Source organism: Artemia franciscana, chromosome 9 (assembly GCF_032884065.1).
Source record: "Artemia franciscana chromosome 9, ASM3288406v1, whole genome shotgun sequence".
NCBI classification, from domain to species: Eukaryota; Metazoa; Arthropoda; class Branchiopoda; order Anostraca; family Artemiidae; genus Artemia; species Artemia franciscana.
This window is the reverse complement of record NC_088871.1, coordinates 16,053,808-16,071,932: the sequence shown is the minus strand read 5'-3', so window position 1 is coordinate 16,071,932 and position 18,125 is coordinate 16,053,808. Positions and strand designations below refer to the sequence as shown.

Here is an 18,125-nt window from a genome sequence, read left to right as displayed (position 1 = left end):
AGACCCTACGACTCTTAGGGGGTGTCTCCCCCTATTTTCCTAAATAAGGCAAATTTCTCAGGCTCGTAACTTTTGATGGGTAAGATTAAACTTGATGAAACTTATATATTTAAAATCAGCATTAAAATGCGATTCTTTTGATGTAGCTATTGATACTAAAATTCAATTTTTTAGAGTTTTGGTTACTATTGAGCCGGATCGCTCCTTACTACAGTTCGTTACCACGAACTGTTTGACAACTAACAAATCTGCATCCACTTTTCGGAGCGCCCATGCTTCTGAGTCATGTTTGGCCACTGTGATCACTGTAGCTTCCGATATTTTTATCTTGGTTTGCAGACTTATCTTCCCATTCTTCCAAAAATTTTTAACTGCCAAAAAACACCCTGAGTCTTGGCTATTCTGCTTATAATATCTTCACTGCTCCCATCAGCTTTACTAATAATACTACCAAGGTAAGTGAAGCTGGCCAACTGATCAATCTTTTCTTTACCCAACGTCATTTTTTCATCTTCACTTATTTCTAGCCTTAGCGACTTAGTTTTCTTAACATTAATTTTCAAACCTATTCTAGCACCCGGAACTTACAAAACCTCTAAAAGTTCATTCTTTTTGCTCACACTTTCATCTAGGATGCTTAAATTACCAGCATAATATAAGTCCAGGAGAATTTTTCATCCCCATTTGATTCCGTGGTCTCCCATTTCCTTTCCTGTGCTTCTTAAGACAGAAGCCATCAAAATGATCCATATAAAGGGGGATAGAACACAACCCTGCTTAACTCCTGATGTAATACGAGACCAGCTGCTAACCTCAATTCCTACCTTAACCACGGCAGTGTTATTCTTGTACATAGCACTAATCACTTGAATGTCTTTGTCTCGTATACCATACAAGGATAAGCTTGCTTCTCCATCGAATGCTTGCTCATAATCTATGGGGTTGAGTTAAACGAGTATTCAGTCGAACGTGGATTCAGTTAAACGGTTCACTTAAACGAGGGCATGAAATACTAAATGAAAGTTTCAGAAGCCTAAGTGCGTTTTAGAGCCTTAGTTTCAGAAGCCTTAGCGTTTTATGCATTCATTTGGAACTGGTTTAATCAGTAGTGAAAATTCGGCCAGATCAGAGTATGCTAGTGGTTATTTTGTTCTTGGGCGTTTGATTGATTGAATCTGGAAATTTTGTAATGTATTTTGGCAGCTTTCCAGACAAATATAATTCAAAACGTATGAAATAAATAGTTATCTGTTGCAGATGTAAAAAGATTGTTTATCCTATAAGTCAGATTACTTACTTTTACCTGTTACTGGCTCTTGAACAATAGAGATTGAGAATACTTGTTTATGGGCTATTTGGCTACCCAGTATCAGAAGATAGCAATTTTAATCCCAATTTTAATAAGGAGCACCCCTACCTGTGTATTTTCCAGGCCATACTTATGAGCCAATTTTTGGCCTTTAGCCTAATTTAACAGCTTCTTCTCAAAAACAGACCTGACTCCTATTTAAATTAAATTTAAAAAAAAAGTTTTTTTAAACTGAAAGTATGGAGCGACATTAAAACTTAAAAGAACAGAAATTACTTCATATATGAAAGGGGCTGCTTCCTCATCAACGCCCCGCTCTTTAAGCTAAAGTTTCACTCTTCCTCTCAACTCTTCTTTTTAAAACAGTAAAAAACTTCACCGTAAAGAGCGGGGCGTTGATGAGGAAGCAGCCCCTTTCATATACGAAGCAATTTCTGTTCGTTTTAAGTTTTAATGTCGCTCCTTGCTTTCCGTTAAGAAAACTTTTTTTTTTATTAAATTTCTGAACGTTTTTGAATCAATGCATGTTTTGATTTTGGCTCTCCGCAGAGGAATAATTAAAGCGAAATTTGCATATTTTTTTTTTTTTGGCTAAATGGCTTTCTCATTGGTTTGACCGAATGATCTTGAGAAAAAAGGAGCGGGGGAGGAAGCCTAGTTGCCCTCCGATTTTTTGGTTACTTAAAAAGGCAACTAGAACTTATTTTTTAGGAATGTTTGTATTAGTAAAAGATATACGTAACTTATAAATTAGCTTAAGTAACGAACTTTTGTATTCTCGTGTTTTTATTACATATATGAGGTGGTTCACCCCCTCGTCAGTACCTCGCTCTTTACACTAAAGCTTAAATTTTGTCCCAATTCATTAAGAATGACCCCTGAATAAAAAAAAGCCATAGAATAAATAGTTGAAATTACTAAAAATACTTTAGCGTATAAAAATACGTAAAGAGCGAGGTATTAGGAGGAGGTGAGCCCCTCATATGTGTAATAATTTCTGTTCGTTTTAAGTTTTAATGCTGCCCCTTACTTCCAGTTGAAAAAACTTATTCATATTTATTTTTTCATTGTTTTTTTTTTTAATGTTAGAAAATCCTGCGCTCCCTTCATGGAAATTTTCTTCCCCCATGACCAATTCCTCGATGGAAAGCTCCACTCAACATATCCCCCTCTTCTCAAGCCCTCCACCAACCAAAAATCCCCCTGAAAACGTCTGTACACTTCCCATTAACCATTACTATATGTAAGCACTGGTCAAAGTTTGTAACTTGTAGCCCCTCCCACGGGGACTGTGGGGGAGTACGTCGTCCCCAAAGACATAGTTATAAGGTTTTTCGACTACGCTGAATAAAATGCCTATCTCAGAAGTTTGATCCGTTGACTTTGGGAAAATAATTAGCGTGGGAGGTGGCCTAGGTGCCCTCCAATATTTTTGGTCACTTAAAAAGGGCACTAGAACTATTCATTTCCGTTAGAATGAGCACTCTCGCAACATTATAGGACCACTGGGTCGATACGATCACCCCTGGGAAAAAAAAAATTAACAAATAAACACGCATCCTTGATCTGCCGTCTGGCAAAAAACACAAACTTCCACATTTTTGTAGATAGGAGCTTGAAATTTCTACAACAAGGTTCTCTGATGCGCTGAATCTGATGGTGTTATTTTCGTTAAGATTCTATGACTTTTAGGGGGTGTTTTCCCTATTTTCTAAAATAAGGCAAATTATCTCAGGCTCCTAACTTTCGATGGGTAAGTCTAAACTCGATGAAACTTATATATTTAAAATCAGCATTAAAATGCGATTCTTTTGCTGTAGCTATTGTTATCAAAATTCCATTTTTAGAGTTTTGGTTACTATTGAGCCGGGTCGCTCCTTATCACAGTTCGTTACCACGAACTGTTTGACAAATTTGATATTTTGGCTCTTTTATTGCTTGCTCTAAGGTTAAAAATGCATTGTGCATATTCCCCAATGGGGAATATTCCCCAATAACATATTCCTCAATATCAATTGTTGATAGTACCAACGCGTAGTTTGGATCCTCGAAGCACAGATTGAATACTCAGGGACCAATTTAACCCAGTTCTTCAAAATTAATAGCACATAGAATCTAAGAAAAGAGTCATCACTGATTTTGATTTTAATGCACCAATCCACTGGCAAATAAACTGAATATCTGTTGCTTTCTAATATGCTTTAGTGTGGGAAATGTGTTTAACAGGTTTAAGTTACCTTAGTTACCTTATGTCAAATTCATTTATTGCACACTGTTGAGCAGTATTATGATTATTTCCAAATAAGAATTTAAATTCTTGAAAGAATCAGTGCATTAATTAGGATCCCTGAATTGCGAAGTGAGCATTCAGAGCCAAATATGACCATGTCCATTAAAAATGAATCGCAGCCAGGATAAAAAAAAATCGCTATTTGTTGTTTTGATTTTAATGCACCTGTTATGGTATACTATAAAAACTCTGTTATTTACGCGTTATAGCGACCACACTGTTTTCGGTATCAAATTTACTCAATAGTAATCAAAACTCTAAAAAATGGAATTTTGATATTCCAATTGCTACATCAAAAGAATCGCATTTTAATGCTGATTTTAAATATATAAGGTTCATAAAGTTTAGTCTTACCGATCAAAAGTTACGAGCCTGAGAAAATTTGCCTTATTTAGGAAAATAGGGGGAAACATCCCCTAAAAGTCGTAGGATCTTAACAAAAATGACACCATCCGATTCAGCGTATCAGAGAACCATACTGTAGAAGTTTCAAGCTCCTATCTACAAAAATGTGGAATTTTGTATTTTTTGCCAGAAGATAAATCACGGGTGCGTGTTTATTTGTTTTTTTTGTTTTATTTTTCTTTTCCCCAGGGGTCATCGTATCGACCAAGTGGTCCTATAATGTTGCAAGAGGGCTCATTCTAACGGAAATGAAAAGTTCTAGTGCCCTTTTTAAGTGACCAAAAAAATTGGAGGGCATCTAGGCCCCCTCCCACGCTCATTTTTTCCAAAGTTAACGGATCAGAACTTTGAGATAGCCATTTTGTTCAGCATAGTCGAAAACCATAATAACTATGTCTTTAGGGATGACTCACTCCCCCACAATCCCTGGGGGAGGGGCTGCAAGTTAAAAACTTTGACCATTGTTTACATATAGTAATGGTTATTGGGAAGTGTACAGACTTTTTCAGGGGGATTTTATTTTGTTTGGGGGTGGGGCTGAGGAGAGGGGGCTATGCTGGAGGATCTTTCTTTGGAGGAATCTGTCATGGGGGAAGAAAAATTCAATGACAAGGGCGCAGTATTCTCTAGCATTACTATAAGAAAACAATGAAAAATAAACATGAAAACGTTTTTTCAAATGAAAGGAAGAAGTAGCATTGAAACTTAAAACGAACAGAGATTATGACGCATATGAGGGGTTCTAAAAATACTTTAGCATAAAGAGCGAGGTATTTAGGAGGAGATAAATACCTCGCTCTTTATGCTAAAGTATTTTTAGTAATTTCAACTATTTATTCTACGGCCTTTCTGATTCAGGGGTCATTCTTAAAGAATTGGGACAAAACTTACGATTTAGTGTAAAGAGCGAGGTATTAACGAGGGTACAAACCCCCTCGTATACATAATAAAAATATAAGGTTATGAAAGTTTCTTACGTAAGTTAATTCTTAAGTTACGTATATTTTTTACTAATAAAAACGTTCGTTAAAAATTAAAAGTTCTAGTTGCCTTTTTAAGTAACCGAAAAATTGGAGGGCAACTAGGCCTCCTTCTCCACCCCTTATTTCTCAAAATCGTCTGATCAAAACTAAGAGAAAGCCATTTAGCCAAAAAAAGAATTAATATACAAATTTCATTTTAATAATTTATGTGCGGAGAGCCAAAACCAAACATGCATTAACTCAAAAACGTTCAGAAATTAAATAAAAAAAAAACCAATTTTTTTGGCTGAAAGTAAGGAGCGACATTAAAACTTAAAACTAACAGAAATTACTCCGTATATGAAATGAGTTGTCCCCTCCGCAATCCCTCGCTCTTTACGCTAAAGTTTGACTCTGCCACAATTCTACTTTTTAAAACAATTAAAAACTTTAGCGTAAAGAGCGTGGGACTGCGGAGGGGACAACCCATTTCATATACGGAGTAATTTCTGTTCGTTTTAAGTTTTAATGTCGCTCCTTACTTTCAGCTAAAAAAATTGTTTTTTTTTTTATTTAATCTGTAATGAAGCCGGTTCTCTGTGTCCAGTTGGAGATTATCAACTTAGCATGATTTATATAAACGTAACTACGCATGTACGTTTTAATTAAATATTTAATATATAGAGGTGGTTAAGTTAGGTATTTAATATAAAGCGTTCCGGGCGGCCTGTTTTCCGTAATTCCGTTTTATTTTCCATTATTTTGCTACCAAAGTTTTGTATTTTGATCATATGTTGGTATATTTCATTAGGATTAACCTAACTTCATTTCTTTGGTATGGTCACTATAACACGTAAGTAACAAAACTCATAAGCTATATGTGTTTGAATCTGGAAAATTTGTTTAACAGCAATGCATCTTTTTCGTTCCTTTTGGCTGCTAAACTTTATTTTGGAAAAATATTATTTGGAATTTAGTTTGGAAATATGGACGCTTCTAAAGATAAAAAATCACTTAGTTGATTCAGGTTTTCTGCTGTTAGTCCCAAATTACGATCAAGAAATATTAAAGTACCCAGCCTTATTTGTTAGTCAGGGAAGTAAGACCCAAACCATTAGAGGCCAAAAAAGAAAACTTAGCCTTGTACTCATTTTGGCTCTAACGAAAAAAAATCAATTAGATACTAGCAGAGCGTGAAGTTTTGAATTCAAACCTTTACTTCTTTTCACAAACAGAAAAGACATATTTAACTTGTTGTTGTTGGTTCACTTAAAATTACTTAAATACAATGATTTAGCAATTTTAAATTGTAAGACAGCCTATCTGCTCATTATCATGTACGAATGGCAGAGCAATCTAAACATCTTCTCTTCATTTGCAGACTAATTGAAGCTGAAAAATTTTGGCTACAGTTTTCTTCTTTCGTTTTGTGAAATCGATCCTCTAATATGAGACCTTTTGCATATTCTCCCCTCTATAAATCTTTCAATTTCTTAGGCTCGTCAAATAGTTTCTCCCACGACAGACGAAAAAAAACCCCGCAGCTTACGACATAGTTTGTCCCCTTCTTTGGGAAAGTCCAAATTCCCTTATCCCAGTGCCCTCCAAAAGAGAAAAAAAACTGTTCCTGAATGTTCCAACCCTATCCTTGAACTTTGGGACAAAACATGGTAAACGTGTTAATCTTGGTATAAATTTGTCACCTTTTAAAGAAACCTCATGACTTCTAAAATAATGTTTGTTTTGTCCCTACGGGAATAACGTCAGTTTTTGCACCTCATCTGACACATCATTTAAAGGAACTTTTCATAATTACTACTTAAAGGATACAGCGTTTTGAACATTCTTTCTAAATAAATTTAGCAGAGGCAGTGTCATTTTATATTTTTTTCGGCAGAACAAAGATCGAGGATCTTCGTTCTGCGCCTGTGCCTGTTTATTTGTTGTTGTTTTTTCTTTGTTCTTCTCAGAGTTGATCTTATCGAACCAATAGTCCTAGAAGATTGGCAGAAGACTCATTTGAACAGACACTTAAAGTTCTAGTGCCCTTTTAAGTGACCAAAAAACTGAAAAGCAACTAGCCACCCTCCCATGCCCTTTCCCCCTAAAATGGTCTGATCAAGATTTTGAGATAGCCGTTTTGTTCAGTAGTTTAAAGACCCAAAAATATGTCTTCGAGAATGACATGGCCCCCAGAGCCCCCCGGAGGAAGGGCCGCAAGATAAGAAAGTTGTCCATTGTGTACTCATAGTATTTGCTATTAGAAAGTGTGCCAACATTTTTCGGGGGAGAGGGGGAGGGGTCTGTGGATGGAGTTACTACGGGGAAAATTTCTCATTGAAAATTGGAGTTTCCGGGTTGAGCTTTCCAGGGAAAATTTTACACAGGGGAAATTTGCCAGATTTCTTATACGAAATTCATTTTAGTCGTCTTACTTATTCGTTGGGGATCCCAATTTTACATTTGGAGATGCTCTAAGGGAAACCAAGGGCCGTTTACTTAGAATCAGAACCTTTTTAAAATTACTTAAAAAACTTTAGCGCGAAGAGAGGGACATTGCAGAGAGTTTAACCCCCCTTATATACAGAATAATTTCTGTTCTTTTTAAGTTTTAATGTTGCTTCTTACTCTCAGTAGAAAACAACTTTTTTTTTGCTTAATAGCTTTTAAATTGAAGCAAAAAGTAGTTGGATATATAAAAGTGTAAATCAGGTTTTGAATTACATGTATCAAATGTGGGTTTCAGCACTGGTCTGTTGATTGCTGATGTCTGCAAAACAGCGATGGCTGATAGAGGGGGTGAGGTAACTTACAATTATCTGTCCTTAGCCCTGGTGTACAGTAATGATGACTTGGGTGCGGCTTAATTTTCCGCATTTTTTACATATCGGACGAGCAAAAAACGAAGATGTGTTACTAATTGATAATAGACGTTATTAATTGACGCCTGTGAGTTTTTGCCATCTCAGAAGAGCAGTCCAGCCATCTATCTCAAGTAGTTTTGTATCACTCCTGGATTGAATCACAAACTGTTACTCGTGAACAATATTGCAACATCTTCCCAACAATAGATCGAAATTGCGCGAAAGGAAAATTCTTTGTGCAAGATCTATGAATCGTATCATATTATGTAAACAGTTTTCAATGGCTATAAATCATGAAAGAAGCAGACCTCACTAGCCCCTTTGATATCAGCAGGCGTAATTATGCCCTTTTATACCATTGACAGGGTATTTGAAAGGCTTATCTAGGGACATGACGCGCTTTTGACGGATTTCCGTGTAACAAAGGCAGTGTCATCCTTTTGATAGATATCACATTGTCCAAAGCGGATGTTCACGTCATTGATTCTTCCCTCATCTTGTAAAGAGGCTTCTTCTTCGAGTCTCTAATAAAAGTTCTCATAATGCTCAGAGCATGGTTGCCAATTAGACTCTTCTTATGTCATAAGGCCACATTTCGATGTGCCGGGACACAATGACATAAAAGGGCAAAAATGTGACACATTTTAGAAATTTGGGACGCAAAAAAAGGGGACAGATGTTGTAAGACACAAAACAAAACAATTCCTAACTGGATTTATAGTTGGTAAAAACAAGAATTACTTTTCAATAAAGTAATGCTTTTTCTCAGTGTTTTTTTTTTCAACATCCAGGTTTTGCCAGAGATGTCGTAAGTAGAGGATATTCTCCAAAGAAATGGATTTACCTGTTTATATGTGTTTTGCGCTTCCTCACTTAGTCGTTTTGTGTGAATGTTTAATACGGATTTTTTTTTTCATTATATTTAATGTTAACTGGTCGCTTTTAAAGAGTTTAAAAAGCGTCTTTTTATCAATAATACTGCTGGTAAAAAAAACAAAAACAAAGCAATAATAACCTTAGCTTTTAAGATATCAAGATGAACACTTTGGGGCTAAAAATGATACATTTTGGATGCTCAGGGGGCACATAAACTTGGCTTATCTGGCTCAGTGAGTAACTGCCATTCTGCTGGGATCTTTTAAGAGGAAAAATGTATATAATGCTTTTCCAATCACGGACTAAGTATTTATAAAGATAAAGGTATACTTACCGGGAATCCTTCTAGTCACCATTTCGGTAAATTTTCCGATTTACCGAAATGGTAAATTTCGCTATAACTGGCAAAAATGGCTAAGTAGACAGCGGTAATGGCTAAGTAGATGGGTGTAATGGCGGGAAATGGCTAAGTAGGTTTTCCGATTATCTCACTAATGAGATAGCTAAGAAATAGACTAAGGGCACCGGCAGAAAATTTTCAAGGGGTCAGACGCCAGAATAGCAGTGGTGGCTGGGTGACAGTTTAGGTGGTTTAGGGCACCAAACTACGACTTTACCCCAAAGAGGACGAATTTGTAATCGAATTAAAATCCTGAGAAGCTAATTGATTTAAAAACATCAATAACTATATTTTAGGCTTTAATCGACAGGCTGCTTACTTTTCATGAGGCTTCAGATAAATGTTGAAGGAGGTAAGGGGGAGTAGAAATTAAAAAAAAAGTTTTCTACACAGCTAGTATGTTACATTCCCATATCTACCAGTACAGAGCTGGAAAAGGCAAGGCAGGTCATCATCACCCCCACCGTAAAATTTCTTCGGGGTGGCAAATACTGCTAGGAACTGTGAAGATTTACCGATATCTACAAGTACAGAGGTGGAAAAGGCAAGGCAGGTCATCATCATTCCCACCGCGAAATTTCTTTGGGGTCGCAAATATTACTAGGAACTAAGTATTCAGCAATTTTAAATGGTATTATTTTCTTTTTCTATTTACATGAAGTACTTCAGTATATTTAAAAAATGTATGTGACGTATTTATCGATAAGAAAATCTTATTGTAGAGGTTTTGATGACTTCAGTTATGTAAAATATCAAAAGTCTCACAGAATTTCCATTCATACAAACAATAATGCTCCTTTTCATCCAACCGAAATTCTTGAGTAGCAATATTAACAAGTACATTTCACCAATATTACTATCCATCGCCAATTTTTTAAGCATATTCAAATTTTATCCAAAATTGAAATTGCAAATTTAACAGTAGGAGGGTACTAATCAACGTATAACTATCGACTTGCACATTTTAAAAGCAACTAACTAGGGATTAAAGGGACCTTTCCCTCAAATTATATCTTCGTTAGGCATGGGTATGATTTGGAAAACAATCAGAAATTAAATAAAAAAGATCTTTTCAACTCAAAGCAAGGAATGAAGTTGAAACCTATTTGAACAGATTATCTTTGCATAAAGGGGCTGTCTTCTCCTTAGCTACTTACTTTTACTGTTAAGTTTGGCTTTTTTCCAAATTTTTAAAGAAAATTTGCAATCGGTATAATAATCTGCCTCAAATTATATCGGTAGATATAATCGGTAGATATAATTTGCCTCAAATTATATCTTCGTTAGGCATGGGTATGATTTGGAAAGCAATCAGAAATTAAAAAAAAAAAGAGCTTCTCAACTGAAAGCACGGAACATAGTTGAAACCTATTTGAATTATCTTTGCATGAAGGGGACTGTCTCCTCCTTAGCTACTTACTTTTTACTGTGAAGTAGGGCTTTTTTCCAAATTTATAAAGAAAATTTGCAATTGGAAAAAAAAAATCAAAGCACTAAAAACTTTTGTCAATGAGCAAGGTGCTGAGAAGGGGGCAGTCTCCTTATGTACAGAGTAATTCATATTTGGTTTAAGTTTTAAACTTGCTCCTTACTTTAGTTGAAAAACCTTTTCTATCTGTTTGATTACATTTCATGAGACTGTAAAGTTTTTTGAATAGAATAGTTTTGATAATGCAGAAAAAACGATCAATATTTCAATAATCTTTGTTTGGATTTTGATGGGTAATCAAACAGTTTGTGGTAATGAACTGTAAGCAGTTTCATACCAATAGATAGATAAAAAGAATAGACTTATTATGCTGATTCCAAATAAATAAGTTTAGTCTTACCCATCAAAAGCTACGAGCCTGAGAAAATTTGTACAATTTTTGAACACAAAGGGAAAGACCCCTTGAAGTCATAGAATTCACACCATCAGATTCAGCGTATCAAAGAACCCTACTTTAGAGGTAGCTCTTATCTCATATTTGCAAAAATGTTGAATTTTGAAATTTTTGCCAGAAGAAAAATCACGGATGCGTGTTTATTTTTTTTTTTTTTTTCGTGGTGCGATCTTATTGACCCAGAACCTCGATATTTACGCAAAAGTTTAAGCTTTTTCACAATTCTTTAAAAATGACTTCTGAAAGAAAAGAATCTTCTAATTAGAACAATAAGTAACTTTTTTTTAAAGCCAAAAAACTATTGCCTGAAGAGCGAGGTATTGAGGAGGGGGGCGAATCCTCTCATATACGTACTAATTTATGTTCGTTTTAATTTTTAATGTTGCTCCCTACTTTCAGTTGATTTTTTTTTCTTTATTTAATGAAAATTAGAGATATACATTTTTCTAAAGGCATTGGAAAAAGTATGTCAATTAAATTAAAAGTATATAAAAGAAAAAAGTAAGTAATTAATACACAAAACAATGGCCTACTTAAGATATAAACTCCCAGCATTCAGTTCTGTTGAGCAATGCCGAAGCGTTTGACGGATATTTTTTAACATTATTGACGGTTGTGAACTTGGTTATCAAACACCAAACTATTTAATGCCTTTAGACTCGGGTGTTTATTAGAAGTAACGCACTGTCAAAGTAATTTGTCCAAAGTAGAACATTAAAATTAAGATTAAGAAAATCAAATGAAAATACATAATTAAATATTTTTACTTGATTTTGGATACCAAAAGCCAGTTTATTTGACACCTTTATACTTCATAACTGTTCCGTTTTCAGAAAAAAAAATACATACATACATAAAATAAATAAATATACAATTATTGCCTGTGTACAGAGATTATATAATTAAAAAAGAAATCACCAATGCAACAGCACAAACACAGAAATAAACATACACAAAAAAAACAAAAAAAAAAAAAAAAAACAAAAAAAAAACATATAAACAAAAGAAAAGACAGAAGGAGAAAGGAAGACTGCTTTCCTACTTTAGTAATTAATATAGTTCAGTACTTAAATGAGGCCTGAACTCTACAAGTTCTTTCGACTCAAAGTGAAAACTGACGTCAATAATGAAAACAAACATAAATCATCGTGGATACGGAGGTCCGTATCAAGGCCGTATTCATAGGAAAGGTTAATGGGCTTAAACCCCGCCTCTTTCCCGAAATGTTTGTCTTACTAGTAAAGACGTAATAAAAATTTATAAGAACTTATTTTGATTTTTTGATTTTTTTCAACCCCTCCACCTCTCACAAAATCCTGGACACGCCCCTGGTGTGTCCCTAGACGTAGATAACCTATTCTTTACTCAAAAGTTTCAACATATCACAGATAGTATCCAGACTCTCGATGGAATTTTAGTTAAAGTTTATCTTAAGGAGTGTGTGGTCCAAGGTAGATAAGATAAGATAAGATATTTATTTCGAAAAAATCACTATCACAAGCCCTCAAAGGGCCGAATTCGGACTTCGGAGTCGACTAATAAAACAAACAAAGCAAAAAACACAAAGCTAATAATAATAAATAATCAAATTATGAGTCAAAAAAATATATAAGTCAGAAAAAAAGGAAATGGGACAAAAAAAGTATAATAACACAGAAATGAACAAGAAATAAACATATATATCTACAAATTAAAAGGGACACTAAAAAAAGTCCAAAAACTCACAAAAAAAGAACGAAGCATAAAACACACGAAAAACACATATGAATTAAAAGGGAAACTAAACCAAAACAGCGGGAGGCAAGCAAATTAGTGTAACGACCTAAAGCACCTCACAAAAAAAGGGGGGGGGAGGAGAAACTAGTTGGCTATTTTATTTATTTTTTCTGTGATGAAGGGGACAAAGGTTTTTTCATATCTGGAAGTAACGCAGCGAATGGGAGACAAAACTGGGATAGGCTCAGAAACAGCTCGAGGCTGTCGTAATCTGGATGGTGAGTGACGTTTGGGGAAAATACTTGCCGTCCGAGGGTTCGTTATTGCATTTTTTGAAAAACGGAGGCACAACGACGACCTCCTTCGCTCAAGAGTTTCCAAACTAGCTTTTTTTAGGAGCAGAGAGTAAGGCACCTTGCCTTTTTTGAAAATTATTCGCAAGGCTCTTTTTTGAATTGACTCAATTTTGTCTGATTCTTCACGGGAGATGCCAGGGTGCCAAACTGGACAAGCATATTCAAGATGCGGACGGACAAAAGACGTGTACAACCTTAAGGAGTGAGAAGGGGGGACGCTATGTTTATTTAGGAGCTTAAGGAGGGCGATAGATGCATTAGCTTTATGGATAATATCTTTAACATGGATATCCCACTTTAAATTTGAAGAAATTGTGACTCCAAGTAATTTAACCGAGGATGCATAAATTTCAGGAGGGATAGGATTAAGAAAACAGGGCGAGGATTTGAGGAAACAAATCGGCATTATCATGGACTTAAAGGGGTTTACGGTCATATCTAGGTCCAAAGCCTCACTTCCAATTTCATTGAGAATACTCATAGGGTCACTTAGTAAATTTCTGAAGCAACTTTCTGAAGCATTTCTGAAGGTGAGGGTTTCCCATAATAATTAGTATTATTTATGTTTGTTTTAAGCCCTATAACTGCCATTTATATTTAATTTGAATGTTTAATCTATGGAAACAGAAGAGGACAAAATTTTTAGTTTGCGTGTCTTAATTTTTTATGGATTTGCATATCAGTAATTATGATTAGATTTTTTTTTGTCATATGTAACACGGATTACCCATAAAAGTAATGACTTACCACATTGAGCTGAACTGAAATATGTTCAATGATGTCGGTAATATAAGGGCTTCTGACCTTCAGATAGATACAAGATAAACAGTCAGCAAACTAGAAATAGAATTAAAGCAATTTGTAATACCAATTACCATCATACCTAAGAATAACTGGGAGTTTGTTACGCTTGTAGTAATTGTGCTTAACCTCTATATTTATTTCATTTTATAATCGTAAAACAACTCTACTTTCAGAAGTTAATTTGTTCAAATTTGTTCAAATTTGAATAGTTTATTTATGGAACATGTGGCCCACGTGGATAATTGGTTTGGAAATAATTTTGTCTCATTATTTATAAGCTTGTTTAGAAGGGTCAGGTAACCTCTTACTGCAATATAGATAAATATATGTATATAAAACTGCAAATCAGATTTGGTGTTTTAAAATAATTTTTTATTGGCTTTAAGTGTGAATTTAATAGTCCGGCTCATAGTGGGCACTGACAGGAGCCAAATTTCACGTTGGCAGATGAACGAAACTGCCGTCTTGAGGAGAAAATATTCGGTTAGCTTCTGATTTGAACCAGATTTGGAAATATTTGTATCTTCGGCTGGTATTGATCCTTCTATTAAATGAAACAATTCGCGGTAACGATGTAGCAGTAATTGGACATAAACAAGTAGTTTTAATAACAATGGACGCATCAAAAGAACTAGCTTTTTGCGGTATTTATAAACACGCACAATTCGCTAAATTCAAGTTTCCTACCAAAAGTTGAATACCTATAAGAATTTGAGACAAAAACCCCCCAAAAGGTGACCGATCTAGATGAAAATCATGTCACTAAATTTGGAACCCTACTATACAGAGTTTCTGTCTGTCTGTCTGTCTGTCCCGGTGACTGATCTAGATGAAAATCATGTCACTAAATTTGGAACCCTACTATACAGAGTTTCAAGCTATATATGCAAGAATGAGAAATTTCGTATTCATACCGAGAAGGATAATCGTGGATGCTCATTTTTAACTCTACGATAGAGAAGTTACCACGATGAAAAATTTTTTACTCATTTTTATGGCACTTGGTATCTACCAAGTGACATATAGCGATTGCAAATTCTGTCGGTTTGTCCGTCTGCCTGTCGGTCTGTCTGTCTGTCTGTCCCGGTTTTGCTACTTTAGGCACTTCCAGGTAAGCTAGGACGATGAAATTTGGCAGGCGTATCAGGGACCGGACCAGATTAAATTAAAAATGGTCGTTTTCCCGATTTGACCATCTGGGCGGTGGAGGGGGGCAATTAATTCGTAAAAATAGAAAAAATGAAGTATTTTTAACTTACGAATGGACGATGGGATCTTAATTAAATTTGATATTTGGAAGGATATCGTGTCCCAAACCTCTTATTTTGAATCCTGACCGGATCCGGTGACATTGCGGGGAGTTGGGTTGGGGGGATCCTAAAATCTTGGAAAACGCTTAGAGTGGAGGGATCGGGCTGAAACTTGGTGGGAAAAATATACGAGATTTACATAACCAGAACGAATCTGCTCTCTTTGGGGGAATTAGGTGGGGGAGGGTTAATTAGAAAAAAATACCAGAAATGAGGTACTTTTAACTTACGAAGGAGTGATCGGATGTTAATGAAATTTGATGTTTGGAAGGATATAGTGTCTCAAAGCTCCGTTTTTAAATCCTGACTGGATCCGGTGACATTGCGGGGAGTTGGAGGGGGGAACCTAAATTCTTGGAAAACGCTTAGAATGGAGAGATCGGGATGAAACTTGGTGGGAAAAATAAGCACAAGTCCTAGGTACGTGATTGACATAACCGGAAAGTATCTGCTCTCTTTGGGGGAGTTGGGAGGGGGGAAGGATTAATTCTAAAAAGTTAGAAACAAATTAGGTATTTTTAACTTACGAAGGAGGGATTGAATCTTAATGAAATTTCATATTTAGAAAGACCTCGTAACTCAAATCTCTTATTTTAAATCCCGACCGGATCCTGTGTCATTGGGGGAGGGCGGGACCGGAAATCTTGGAAAACGCTTAAAGCGGAGAAATAAGGATGAAACTTGGCGGGAAGTATAAGCACAAGTCCAAGATACGTGACGGAAATAACCGAACTGGATCCGCTCTCTTTGGGTGAGTTGGGGGGGGGGGGAATAATTCGGAAAAATGAGGCATTTGTAACTTACGAACGGGTGATAAGACCTTAGTGAAATTTGATTTTTAGAAGGATCTTGTGCTTTAGAACTCTCATTTTAAATCCCGATCAGGTCCTGTGACATTGGGGGAGCTGGAGGGGGAAACCAGAAATCTTGGAAAACGCTTAGAGTGGAGAGATCGGGATGAAACCTGATGGGAAGAATAAGCACAAGTTATAGATACGTGATTGACATAATTAGAACGTATCCATTCTCTTTACGGGAGCTGGGGTTTGTTAATTTGAAAAAATTAGAAAAATTGAGGTATTCTAACTTCAGAGCGGGTGACCGGATCTTAATGAAATTTGATATTTAGAAGACACTCATGTCTCAGAGCTATTATTTCAAATCCTGACCAATGTGTTGACACTGGAAGGAGTTGGATGGGGAAACTGGAAATCTTAGAAAACGCTTATAAATGTCGTAGATACGTTACTGACGTAACCGGAGTGGATCTGATCTCTTTGGGGGAATTAGGGGATGGGGTTCAGTGCTTTGGCGATTTTGGTGCTTCTGGGCGTGTTAGGACGATGAAAATTGGCAGGCGTTTCAGGAAGCTGCACAAATTGACTTTATAAAGTCGTTTTCCACGATTCGACCATCTGGGAGACTAAGGGAGAGGAAAAATTTGAAAAATTGAGGTTGTTTTAACTTAAGAGTGGGTGATCGAACCTTAAGATATTTGATATTTAGAAGGACCTTGTGACTCAAAGCTCTTATTTTAAATCCCAACCGGCATTAAGCCTCTGATTTTCCTTTTAAAGCAGTCTATTGATTCTTAGAATTTTGCCAGACCTCATACCATATGAGCTCATGGCTCTTGGCTTTTTCGACCTCATCACAAGTGCCATGTGAGCTCTTAGCTCTTGTTTAATATGAACTTTATTGGATCTACGTTAAATTTTTTGCTACAAGATAATAATATTAATAAATTCAACATCAAGTTTTTCCTTTCCTTTCTTACTGGAGAACATAAACTTCAGCTGAATTATCAAAGAAGGGTAAACATGCTTTGTCAAATAATAAAAGATATTTAGATGATATTTTAGTCTTAAATTGTAAGGATTTCATTGATATTTCTAAAAATATATATCCATCAGAGCTTATTCTTGAGCCTAGTCATGGCGCTGGTCATGAAGATCATTTCTTAGATCTAAATATTAATATTTGTGATAATAATAAATTAAGGTTTAAAATGTATAATAAAACGGATGATATTGATTTTGAAGTGATTAGTTTCCCATTCCCTGAAAGTAATATACACTCAAATATCACATATTCTGCGTTTTTCTCACAGTTACTTCGTTATGCAAGGATTTGTAGTAATTATATTGATTTTAAAAATAGATGTAAAATCTTAAGCCAAAAATTGATATCAAGAGGTTTTTCTGCAAATAAATTAACTTGGCAATTTAAAAAATTTACTTTTCATTATAACGAACTTTTAAATAAATATCAAAAGAATTGTCTAGAAATACTTAAAGAAATTTTCAACTAATTTCGGAGGTTCGAGAAATGTTGTCTCAGCGCCATTTATTTTGAATTGTGTTTCTAATTGAGCAGATTTTCTTAAAAATTAGCCACATGGTAAAGGTGAATTCTATAATTGTTTAGTTCATTCAGGTTTTTTGCAATGTGTTGATATTTGTGATTTGGTAAAATTTATAATATTTAGTTTACCTATTGTTTCTAAAGGGAGGGATATATTAACAGGATACGCTTGTTTTGGTTTTACTTGGTTGTTTTACATTTGCTGTTTTTTTTTCTTTCATAGGCATATATTTTGGGGGTGATACCTGACGCTGGGATGTCATGGATATTCTGTGGTAGCCACAACACTGTGCTGGGTAGAGAATTTAGAGTGGCGAAACCCTATATAGGCCAGTGTATTCTCCTGATGAGCCCTTATGTTGGGTGTTGCCTCTGAATTATTTGTCTATATTATTTTTTCTATTGTTTTGTAAATGACGACTTATACTTATTGACGACATGACTGCCTGCCATGGATTATTCTTTATGGTTGATTGTGTGTGGCTATGCTGTTTGACCTATGTGATTGTATGGATGAGTAGGGTTAAGGCCTCATTCAAGTGCTGGTCTATATTAATCACTAATTTAGGAAAACAGTCTTCCTTTT

The 18,125-nt window shown here is 35.5% G+C and overlaps 1 protein-coding gene and 1 long non-coding RNA gene across 28 annotated transcripts in view; both read left to right on the top strand.

The window, feature by feature from the left end:
* The window catches only part of LOC136031053 (collagen alpha-1(XVIII) chain-like), a 442,617-nt gene that overhangs the window by 209,447 nt on the left and 215,045 nt on the right, over positions 1-18,125 (top strand). The window lies entirely within an intron of this gene.
* Positions 5,437-14,058, top strand: LOC136031056 (uncharacterized). Its single transcript, XR_010618420.1, has 2 exons — positions 5,437-12,440; positions 13,592-14,058. It is a non-coding gene; the product is annotated as an uncharacterized LOC136031056 (long non-coding RNA).